Consider the following 14915-nt stretch of genomic DNA (forward strand, 5'->3'; position numbering starts at 1 on the left):
ATGACGTAATACTATGTGACGTTGTACGTCATGACATAATTCTATATGACGTCATCCGTTATGAAGTATTACTATGTGACGTTATACGTTGTGACGCTATGCAATATAGCGCTATCCGTTATGACGTATTACTATGTGACGTTATACGTTATTGCACAATAACATATAACGTTGTACGTCATGGCGCAATACTATATGACATTATACGTTGTAGCGTAATTTTATATGACGTTATACGTTATGACGTCACACAATATAACGTTATACGTTATGACGTACTACTATGTGACGTTATACCTTATACCTTAATACTACATGACATTATACGTTATGACGTATTATTATATGACGTTATATGTTATGACGGAATACTATATGACGGTGTACGTTATGACGCAATACTATATGACGTTGTACGTTTTGACGGAATACTATATGACGTTATACGTTATGACGTTATACTTTAGAACGTTACACGTCATGGCGGAATACTATATGATGTTATACGTTATTACGCAATACCATATAACGTTATACGTCATGACGCAATACTGTATGACGTTAAACGTTATGACGGAATACTATATGACGTTATAAGTTATGACGTTATACTTTAGAACGTTATACGTCATGGCGCAATACTATATGACATTATACGTTGTAGCGTAATTTTATATGACGTTATACGTTATGACGTCACACAATATAACGTTATACGTCATGACGCAATACTACATGACATTATACGTCATGACGCAATACTATATGACGTTATACGTTATGACGTATTACTATGTGACGTTGTACGTCATGGCGTAATTCTATATTACGTCATCCGTACTGATGTAGTATTATGTGACGTTATACGTTATGACGCAATACTCTATGACGTTTTACGTTGTACCGTAATGCTATATGACGTTATACGTCATGACGGAATTCTTTATGACGTCATCCGTTCTGACGCAATATTATAAGACGTTATACGTTCTTACGCAATGCCATATAACGTTATACGTCATGACGTAATACTATGTGATGTTATACGTTATGACGTATCACTGTGTGATGTTATACGCTATGACGTAATTATATATAACGTTATACATCATGACGTAATACTATGTGACGTTATACGTTATTACGCAATACCATATAACGTTATAGGTCATGACGCAATACAATATGACGCTATACGTTATGACGTTATACTTTATAACGTTATACGTCATGGCGCAATACTACATGACGTTATACGCAATGACGTAATTGTATATGCCGTTACACGTCATGACGCAATACTATATGACGTTATACGTTATGACATAATACTCTGTGACGTTATACGTTATACCTTAATACTACATGACATTATACGTTGTGGCGTATTACTATGTTACGTTGTACGTTATGACGTAATTCTATATAACGTTATACGTCATGACGCAATACTACATGACATCTTACGTCATGACGCAATAGTATATGACGTTATGCGTTATGACGTAATTCTATATGATGTTATACGTCATGACGTAATTCTATATGACGTCATCCGTTGTGGCGTAGAACTATGTGACGTTATACGTTATGACGCAATACTATATGACGTTATACGTTATGTCGTTATACTTTATAACGTTATACGTCATGGCACAATACTATATGACGTTATACGTTATGGCGTAATTCTATATGACGTCATCCGTTCTGACGTAGAACTATGTGACGTTATACGTTATGGCGTAATACTATGTGATGTTATACGTTATGACATTACACTATGTGACGCTATTCGTTATGGCGTAAATATATATGACGTTATACATCATGACGTAATACTAAGTGCCGTTATACGTTATTACGCAATACCATATAACTTTATACGTCATGACGCAATTCTATATGACGTTATACGTCATGACGCAATGCGATATTACGTTATACGTTATGACGTATAACTATGTGACGTTATACGTTATGACGGAGTGCTATGTGACGGTATACGTTATGACGTAATTATATATGACGTTATACGTTATTACGCAATAATATATGACGTCATCCGTTATGACGTAATACTATGTGAGGTTATACGTTATGACGTAATACAAAATAGCGCTATACGTTATGACGTATAACTATCTGACGGTATACGTTAAACCGCAATTCTATAGGACGTTCTACGTTATGACGTATAACTATGTGACGTTATACGTTATGACGGAGTGCTATGTGACATTATACGTCATGGCGTAATTCCATATGACGTCATCCGTTATGTCGTAGTACTATGTGACGTTATACGCCATGACGCAATATTACATGATGTTATACGCCATGACGCAATACAATATAGGGCTATCCGTTATGACGTAATACTATGTGACGTTATACGTTAAACCGTAATTGTATCTGACGTTATTCGTTATGACGTCACACAATATAACGATATACGTCATGACGTATTACTATGTGCCGTTATACGTTATGACGAATCACTATGTGACGTTATACGTTATACCTTAATCCTGTACAACGTTAAAGATTATTACGTTATACCATATAACTTTATACGTTATGACGTAACTCTATATAACGTTGTAAATTATGACGTAATTCTTCATGACGTCATCCGCTCTGACACAATATTATATGACGTTATACGTTATTACCCAATACCATACAACTTCATACGTCATTACGCAATACTATATGACGTTATACGTTTTGACGTAACTCAATATGACATTATACGTCAAGGCGCAATTCTATATGACGTCAACCATTCTGACGTAATTCTATGTGACGTTATACGTTATTACGCAATACCACATAACGTTATATGTCATGACGCAATACTATATGACGTTGTAAGTCATGACGTAATTCTATATGAAGTCATCCGTTATGAAGTATTACTATGTGACGTTATACGTTATGACGTAATACTATGTGATGTTATACGTTATGACGTAATACTATATGACGTTATACGTTATGACGTAATTATATATGACGTTATACGTTATTACGCAATACTATATGACGTCATCCGTTATGACGTAATACTATGTGATGTTATACGTTATGAGGCTATACAATATAGTGCTATACGTTATGACGCAATACTATATAACGTTGTACGTCATGACGCAATACTATAAGACGTTACACGTTGTGACGGAATACTATATGACGTTATAAGTTATGACGTTATACTTTAGAACGTTATACGTCATGGCGCAATACTATATGACATTATACGTCATGACGCAATACTATATGACGTTATACGTTATGACGTATTACTATGTGACGTTGTATGTCAGGGCGTAATTCTATATTAGGTTATCCGTATTGATGTAGTATTATGTGACGTTATACGTTATACCTTAATACTACATGACATTATACGTTGTGGCGTATTACTATGTTACGTTGTACGTTATGACGTAATTCTGTATAACGTTATACGTCATGACGCAATACTACATGACATCTTACGTCATGACGCAATACTATATGACGTTATACGTTATGACGTAATTCTATATGATGTTATACGTCATGACGTAATTCTATATGACGTCATCCGTTGTGGCGTAGAACTATGTGACGTTATACGTTATGACGCAATACAATATGACGTTATACGTTATGTCGTTATACTTTATAACCTTATAAGTCATGGCACAATACTATATGGCGTTATACGTTATGACGCAATACTATATGACGTCATCCGTTGTGACGTAGTACTATGTGACGTTATACGTTCTGACACAATACTATATGACGTCATACGTCATGACGTAATACTATATGACGTTATACGTTATGGCGCAATACAATATAGCGCTATACGTTATGACGTATTACAATGTGACGTTATACGTTATTACACAATATCATATAACGTTATACGTTATGACGCAATACTATATGACGTTATACGTCATGACGCAATTCTATATGACGTTATACGTTATGACGTAATACAATATGGCGTTATACGTTATGACGTATAACTATGTGACGTTATACGTTAAACCGTAATTCCATATGACGTTATACGTTATGACGTCTTACTATGTGACGTTATACGTTATACCTTAATACTACATGACATTATACGTTATGACGTACTACTGTGTTACGTTGTATGTCATGACGTAATTCTATATGACGTTGTACGTCATGATGTAATTCGATATGACGTCTTCCGTTGTGGCACAGTACCATGTGACGTTGTGCGTTATGACGTAATTCTATATGACGTCATCCGTTCTGACGTAGTACCATGTGACATTGTACGTTATGACGTATTACTATGTGACGTTGTACGTTATGACGCAAAACAATATAGCGCTATACGTTATGACGTATAACTATGTGACGTTATACGTTATTACACAATAACATATGACGTTGTACGTCATAACCCAATACTATGTGACGTTATACGTTATGACGAAATACAATATAGCGCGATACGTTATGACGTATTACTTTGTGACGTTATGCGATATTACACAATAACATATAACGTTGTACGTCATGACGCAATACTATATGATGTCATACGTTATGACGTAATACTATATGACTTTATACGTCTTGCCGTAATTCTATATGACGTCATCCGTTATGACGTAGAACTATGTGACATTATACGTTATGACGCTATACAATATAGCGCTATACGTTATGACGTATTACTATGTGACGTTATACGTTATTACACAATATCATATAAGGTTGTACGTCATGACGCAATACTATATGACGTTATACGATATGACGTAATACAATATAGCGCTATACGTTATGACGTATAACTATGTGACGGTATACGTTAAACCGTAATTCTATATGACGTTATACGTCATGGCGGAATACTATGTGACGTTATACGTTATTACGCAATACGATATAACGTTATACGTCATGACGCAATACTATATGACGTTACACGTTATGACGGAATACTATATGACGTTATACATTATGACGTCTCACAATATAACGTTATACGTCATGACGCAATACTACATGACATTATACGTCATGACGCTATACTTTATAACGTTATACGTTATGACGCAGTACTATATGACGTCATCCGTTATGGCGTTATACTTTATAACGTTATATGTCATGGCGCAATACTATATGACGTTGTACGTTATGACGTAATTCTATATGACGTTATACGTAATGACGTATTACTATGTGACGCTATACGTTATGACCTTATACTTTATAACGCTATACGTTAGGACACAATACTATATGACGTTATACGTCATGACGTAATTCTATATGACGTTATACGTAATGACGTAATTCTATATGACGTCATCCGTTGTGGCGTAGTACTACGTGACGTTATACGTTATGACGTTATACTTTATAACGTTATACGTCATGGCGCAATACTATATGACGTTATACGTTATGACGTAATTGTATATGTCGTTATACGTCATGGCGTAATTCTACATGACGTCATCCGTTCTGACGTAGTACTATGTGACGTTATACGCCATGACGCAATATTACATGACGTTATACGCTATGACGCAATACAATATAGGGCTATACGTTATGACGTAATACTATGTGACGTTATACATTAAACCGTAATTGTATCTGACGTTATTCGTTATGACGTCACACAATATAACGATATACGTCATGACGTATTACTATGTGCCGTTATACGTTATGACGAATCACTATGTGACGTTATACGTTATACCTTAATCCTGTACAACGTTAAAGATTATTACGTTATACCATATAACTTTATACGTTATGACGTAACTCTATATAACTTTGTACATCATGACGTAAATCTTCATGACGTCATCCGCTCTGACACAATATTATATGACGTTATACGTTATTACGCAATACCATACAACGTCATACGTCATTACGAAATGCTATATGACGTTATACGTTTTGACGTAACTCAATATGGCGATATACGTCAAGGCGCAATTCTATATGACGTCAACCGTTCTGACGTTGTACTATGTGACGTTATACGTTATTACGCAATACCATATAACGTTATACGTCATGACGCAATACTATATGACGTTGTACGTCATGACATAATTCTATATGACGTCATCCGTTATGAAGTATTACTATGTGACGTTATACGTTGTGACGCTATGCAATATAGCGCTATCCGTTATGACGTATTACTATGTGACGTTATACGTTATTGCACAATAACATATAACGTTGTACGTCATGGCGCAATACTATATGACGCTATACGTTATGACGTAATTCAACATGACGTTATACGTCATGTCGTAATTCTATCTGACGTCATACGTTCTGACGTAGTATTATGTGACGTTGTACGTTATGACGTAATACTATGTGATGTTCTACGTTATGACGTATCACTATGTGATGTTATACGTTATGACGTAATTATATATAGCGTTATACATCATGACGTAATACTATGTGACGTTATACGTTATTACGCAATACCATATAACGTTATACGTCATGACGCAATACTGTATGACGTTAAACGTTATGACGGAATACTATATGACGTTATAAGTTATGACGTTATACTTTAGAACGTTATACGTCATGGCGCAATACTATATGACATTATACGTTGTAGCGTAATTTTATATGACGTTATACGTTATGACGTCACACAATATAACGTTATACGTTATGACGTACTACTATGTGACGTTATACCTTATACCTTAATACTACATGACATTATACGTTATGACGTATTACTATATGACGTTATATGTTATGACGGAATACTATATGACGGTGTACGTTATGACGCAATACTATATGACGTTGTACGTTTTGACGGAATACTATATGACGTTATACGTTATGACGTATTACTATGTGACGTTGTACGTCATGGCGTAATTCTATATTGCGTCATCCGTACTGATGTAGTATTATGTGACGTTATGCGTTATGACGCAATACTCTATGACGTTTTACGTTGTACCGTAATGCTATATGACGTTATACGTCATGACGGAATTCTTTATGACGTCATCCGTTCTGACGCAATATTATAAGACGTTATACGTTCTTACGCAATGCCATATAACGTTATACGTCATGACGTAATACTATGTGATGTTATACGTTATGACGTATCACTGTGTGATGTTATACGCTATGACGTAATTATATATAACGTTATACATCATGACGTAATACTATGTGACGTTATACGTTATTACGCAATACCATATAACGTTATAGGTCATGACGCAATACAATATGACGCTATACGTTATGACGTTATACTTTATAACGTTATACGTCATGGCGCAATACTACATGACGTTATACGCAATGACGTAATTGTATATGCCGTTATACGTCATGCCGCAATTCTATATGACGTTATACGTCATGACGCAATGCTATATTACGTTATACGTTATGACGTATAACTATGTGACGTTATACGTTATGACGGAGTGCTATGTGACGGTATACGTTATGACGTAATTATATATGACGTTATACGTTATTACGCAATAATATATGACGTCATCCGTTATGACGTAATACTATGTGAGGTTATACGTTATGAGGCTATACAATATAGCGCTATACGTTATGGCGTATTACTATGTGACGTTATACGTTATTACGCAATACCATATAACGTTATACGTCATGACGCAATACTATATGACGTTATACGTTATGACGTTATACTTTATAACGTTATTCGTCATGGCGCAATACTATATGACGTTATACTTTATGACGTTATACTTTATAACGTTATACGTCATGGCGCAAGACTATATGACGTTATACGTTATGACGTAATTCAATATGACGTTATACGTCATGGCGTAATTCTATATGACGTCATCCGTTGTGGCGTAGTATTATGTGACGTTATACGTTATTACGCAAGACCATACAACGTTATACGTCATGACGCAATACTATATGACGTTATACGTTATGACGATATACTTTATAACGTTATACGTCATGGCGCAATACAATATGACGTTATACGTTATGACGTAATACAATACAGCGCTATACGTCATGACGTATAACTATGTGACGGTATACGTTAAACCGTAATTCTATATGACGTCATCCGTTGCGGCGTATTACTATGTGACGTTATACGTTATGAAGCAATACTATATGACGTTATACGTTCTGACGTTACACTTTATAACGTTATACGTTCTGACGTTACACTTTATAACGTTATACGTCATGGCGCAATACTCTATGACGTTATACGTTATGACGTAATTCAATATGACGTTATACGGCATGGCGTAATTCTAAATGACGTTATCCGTTATGGCGTAGTACTATGTGACGTTATACGTTATTACGCAATACCATATAACGTTATGCGTTATGGCGTAATTCTATATGGCGTTATACGTTATGACGTAGTACTATGTGACGTTATACGTTATGACGCAATACAATATGGCGCTATACGTTATGACGTAATTCTGTATGACGTTATACGTCATGATGTAATTCTATTTGACATCATCCGTTGTGGCGTAGTACTATGTGACGCTATACGTCATGACGCAATACTATATGACGTCATCCGTTATGACGTAATACTGTGTGACGTTACACGTCATGACGCTATACAATATAGCGCTATACGTTATGAAGTATTACTATGTGACGTTATACGTTATTACCCAATAACATATAACGTTATACGTCATGACGTAATTCTATATGACGTCATCCGTTACGAAGTAATGCTATGTGACGTTATACGTTATGACGCAATACAATATAGCGCTATACGTTATGACGTAATACTATATGACGTTATACGTTATGACGTAATACAATATGGCGCTATACGTTATGACGTATAACTATGTGACGTTATACGTTAAACCGTAATTCTATATAACGTTATACGTTATGATGTCACAAAATATAACATTATACGTCATGACGTATCGCTATGTGACGATATACGTTATACCTTAATACTACATGACATTGCACCATAAGACGTATTACTATGTGACGTTGTACGTTATGACGTATTACTATGTGACGTTATACGTTATGACGCAATACCATATAACGTTATACGTCATGGCGCAATACTATATGACGTTATACGATATCACGTAATTCAATATGACGTTATACGTCATGGCGTAATTCTATATGACGTCATCCGTTCTGACGTAGAACAATGTGACCTTATACGTTATGACGGAATACTATGTGACGGTATACGTTAAACCTTAATACTACATGACATTGTACCACAAGACGTATTACTATGTGACGTTGTACGTTATGACGTATTACTATATGACGTTATACGTTGTTCCCTAATTCTATATCACGTTATACGTCATGACGTAATTCTTTATGACGTCATTCGTTCTGACGCAATATTATATGACGTTATACGTTATTACGCAATACCATATAACGTTATACGTCATGGCGCAATACTATATGACGTTATACGTCATGGCGTAATTCTATATGACGTCATCCGTTCTGACGTAGAACAATGTGACCTTATACGTTATGACGGAATACTATGTGACGGTATACGTTAAACGGTAACTCTATATGACGTTATGCGTTATGATGTCACACAATATCACGTTATACGTCATGACGTATTACTATGTGACGATATACGTTATTCCTTAATACTACACCACATTGTACGTTAAGACGTATTACTATGTGACGTTGTACGTTATGACGTATTACTATATGACGTTGTACGTTATGACGCAATACTATATGACGTTATACGTTATGACGTAATACAATATAGCGCTATACGTTATGACGTATAACTATGTGACGGTATACGTTAAACCGTAATTCTATATGACGTTATACATTATGACGTATTACTATGTGACCTTCTACGTTATAACGCAATATTGTATGACGTCAGTCGGAATGACGCAATACTATATGACGTTATACGATATGACGTTATACTTTATAACGTTATACGTCATGGCGCAATACTATATGACGTTATACGTTGTACCGTAATTCTATATGACGTTATACGTTACGACGTCACACCATATAACGTTATACGCCATGACGTATTACTATGTGACGTTATACGTTATACCTTAATACTACATGACATTATACGTGATGACGTATTACTATGATACGTTGTACGTTATGACGTAATTCTGTATGGCGTAGTACGTCATGACGTAATTCTATATGACGTCATCCGTTGTGGCGTAGTACTGACGTTATACGTCATTACACAATAACATATAAAGATGTACGTCATGACGCAACACTATGTGACGCTATAAGTTATGACGTAATACAATATAGCCCTATACGTTATGACGCAATACTATATGACGTTGTACGTTATGACGTAATGCTATATGACGTTATACGTAATGACGTAATTCTATATGACGTCATCCGTTGTGGCGTAGTACTATGTGACGTTATACGTTATGACGCAATTCTAAATGACGTCATCCGTTATGACGTACTACTATGTGACGGTATACGTTAAACCGTAATTCTATATGACGTTATACGTTATTACCCAATACCATACAACTTCATACGTCATTACGCAATACTATATGACGTTATACGTTTTGACGTAACTCAATATGACATTATACGTCAAGGCGCAATTCTATATGACGTCAACCGTTCTGACGTAATACTATGTGACGTTATACGTTATTACGCAATACCACATAACGTTATATGTCATGACGCAATACTATATGACGTTGTAAGTCATGACGTAATTCTATATGAAGTCATCCGTTATGAAGTATTACTATGTGACGTTATACGTTATGACGTAATACTATGTGATGTTATACGTTATGACGTAATACTATATGACGTTATACGTTATGACGTAATTATATATGACGTTATACGTTATTACGCAATACTATATGACGTCATCCGTTATGACGTAATACTATGTGATGTTATACGTTATGAGGCTATACAATATAGTGCTATACGTTATGACGCAATACTATATAACGTTGTACGTCATGACGCAATACTATAAGACGTTACACGTTGTGACGTATTACTATGTGACGTTGTATGTCAGGGCGTAATTCTATATTAGGTTATCCGTATTGATGTAGTATTATGTGACGTTATACGTTATACCTTAATACTACATGACATTATACGTTGTGGCGTATTACTATGTTACGTTGTACGTTATGACGTAATTCTGTATAACGTTATACGTCATGACGCAATACTACATGACATCTGACGTCATGACGCAATACTATATGACGTTATACGTTATGACGTAATTCTATATGATGTTATACGTCATGACGTAATTCTATATGACGTCATCCGTTGTGGCGTAGAACTATGTGACGTTATACGTTATGACGCAATACAATATGACGTTATACGTTATGTCGTTATACTTTATAACCTTATAAGTCGTGGCACAATACTATATGGCGTTATACGTTATGACGCAATACTATATGACGTCATCCGTTGTGACGTAGTACTATGTGACGTTATACGTTCTGACACAATACTATATGACGTCATACGTCATGACGTAATACTATATGACGTTATACGTTATGGCGCAATACAATATAGCGCTATACGTTATGACGTATTACAATGTGACGTTATAAGTTATTACACAATATCATATAACGTTATACGTTATGACGCAATACTATATGACGTTATACGTCATGACGCAATTCTATATGACGTTATACGTTATGACGTAATACAATATGGCGTTATACGTTATGACGTATAACTATGTGACGTTATACGTTAAACCGTAATTCCATATGACGTTATACGTTATGACGTCTTACTATGTGACGTTATACGTTATACCTTAATACTACATGACATTATACGTTATGACGTACTACTGTGTTACGTTGTATGTCATGACGTAATTCTATATGACGTTGTACGTCATGATGTAATTCGATATGACGTCTTCCGTTGTGGCATAGTACCATGTGACGTTGTGCGTTATGACGTAATTCTATATGACGTCATCCGTTCTGACGTAGTACCATGTGACATTGTACGTTATGACGTATTACTATGTGACGTTGTACGTTATGACGCAATACAATATAGCGCTATACGTTATGACGTATAACTATGTGACGTTATACGTTATTACACAATAACATATGACGTTGTACGTCATAACCCAATACTATGTGACGTTATACGTTATGACGAAATACAATATAGCGCGATACGTTATGACGTATTACTTTGTGACGTTATGCGATATTACACAATAACATATAACGTTGTACGTCATGACGCAATACTATATGATGTCATACGTTATGACGTAATACTATATGACGTTATACGTCTTGCCGTAATTCTATATGACGTCATCCGTTATGACGTAGAACTATGTGACATTATACGTTATGACGCTATACAATATAGCGCTATACGTTATGACGTATTACTATGTGACGTTATACGTTATTACACAATATCATATAAGGTTGTACGTCATGACGCAATACTATATGACGTTATACGATATGACGTAATACAATATAGCGCTATACGTTATGACGTATAACTATGTGACGGTATACGTTAAACCGTAATTCTATATGACGTTATACGTCATGGCGGAATACTATGTGACGTTATACGTTATTACGCAATACGATATAACGTTATACGTCATGACGCAATACTATATGACGTTACACGTTATGACGGAATACTATATGACGTTATACATTATGACGTCTCACAATATAACGTTATACGTCATGACGCAATACTACATGACATTATACGTCATGACGCTATACTTTATAACGTTATACGTTATGACGCAGTACTATATGACGTCATCCGTTATGGCGTTATACTTTATAACGTTATACGTCATGGCGCAAGACTATATGACGTTATACGTTATGACGTAATTCAATATGACGTTATACGTCATGGCGTAATTCTATATGACGTCATCCGTTGTGGCGTAGTATTATGTGACGTTATACGTTATTACGCAAGACCATACAACGTTATACGTCATGACGCAATACTATATGACGTTATACGTTATGACGATATACTTTATAACGTTATACGTCATGGCGCAATACAATATGACGTTATACGTTATGACGTAATACAATACAGCGCTATACGTCATGACGTATAACTATGTGACGGTATACGTTAAACCGTAATTCTATATGACGTCATCCGTTGCGGCGTATTACTATGTGACGTTATACGTTATGAAGCAATACTATATGACGTTATACGTTCTGACGTTACACTTTATAACGTTATACGTTCTGACGTTACACTTTATAACGTTATACGTCATGGCGCAATACTCTATGACGTTATACGTTATGACGTAATTCAATATGACGTTATACGGCATGGCGTAATTCTAAATGACGTTATCCGTTATGGCGTAGTACTATGTGACGTTATACGTTATTACGCAATACCATATAACGTTATGCGTTATGGCGTAATTCTATATGGCGTTATACGTTATGACGTAGTACTATGTGACGTTATACGTTATGACGCAATACAATATGGCGCTATACGTTATGACGTAATTCTGTATGACGTTATACGTCATGATGTAATTCTATTTGACATCATCCGTTGTGGCGTAGTACTATGTGACGCTATACGTCATGACGCAATACTATATGACGTCATCCGTTATGACGTAATACTGTGTGACGTTACACGTCATGACGCTATACAATATAGCGCTATACGTTATGACGTATTACTATGTGACGTTATACGTTATTACCCAATAACATATAACGTTATACGTCATGACGTAATTCTATATGACGTCATCCGTTACGAAGTAATGCTATGTGACGTTATACGTTATGACGCAATACAATATAGCGCTATACGTTATGACGTAATACTATATGACGTTATACGTTATGACGTAATACAATATGGCGCTATACGTTATGACGTATAACTATGTGACGTTATACGTTAAACCGTAATTCTATATAACGTTATACGTTATGATGTCTCAAAATATAACATTATACGTCATGACGTATCGCTATGTGACGATATACGTTATACCTTAATACTACATGACATTGTACCATAAGACGTATTACTATGTGACGTTGTACGTTATGACGTATTACTATGTGACGTTATACGTTATGACGCAATACCATATAACGTTATACGTCATGGCGCAATACTATATGACGTTATACGATATCACGTAATTCAATATGACGTTATACGTCATGGCGTAATTCTATATGACGTCATCCGTTCTGACGTAGAACAATGTGACCTTATACGTTATGACGGAATACTATGTGACGGTATACGTTAAACGGTAACTCTATATGACGTTATGCGTTATGATGTCACACAATATCACGTTATACGTCATGACGTATTACTATGTGACGATATACGTTATTCCTTAATACTACACCACATTGTACGTTAAGACGTATTACTATGTGACGTTGTACGTTATGACGTATTACTATATGACGTTGTACGTTATGACGCAATACTATATGACGTTATACGTTATGACGTAATACAATATAGCGCTATACGTTATGACGTATAACTATGTGACGGTATACGTTAAACCGTAATTCTATATGACGTTATACATTATGACGTATTACTATGTGACCTTCTACGTTATAACGCAATATTGTATGACGTCAGTCGGAATGACGCAATACTATATGACGTTATACGATATGACGTTATACTTTATAACGTTATACGTCATGACGCAATACTATATGACGTTATACGTTGTACCGTAA

The sequence above is a fragment of the Bombus fervidus genome, unplaced genomic scaffold (assembly GCF_041682495.2).
Source record: "Bombus fervidus isolate BK054 unplaced genomic scaffold, iyBomFerv1 scaffold0025, whole genome shotgun sequence".
NCBI classification, from domain to species: Eukaryota; Metazoa; Arthropoda; class Insecta; order Hymenoptera; family Apidae; genus Bombus; species Bombus fervidus.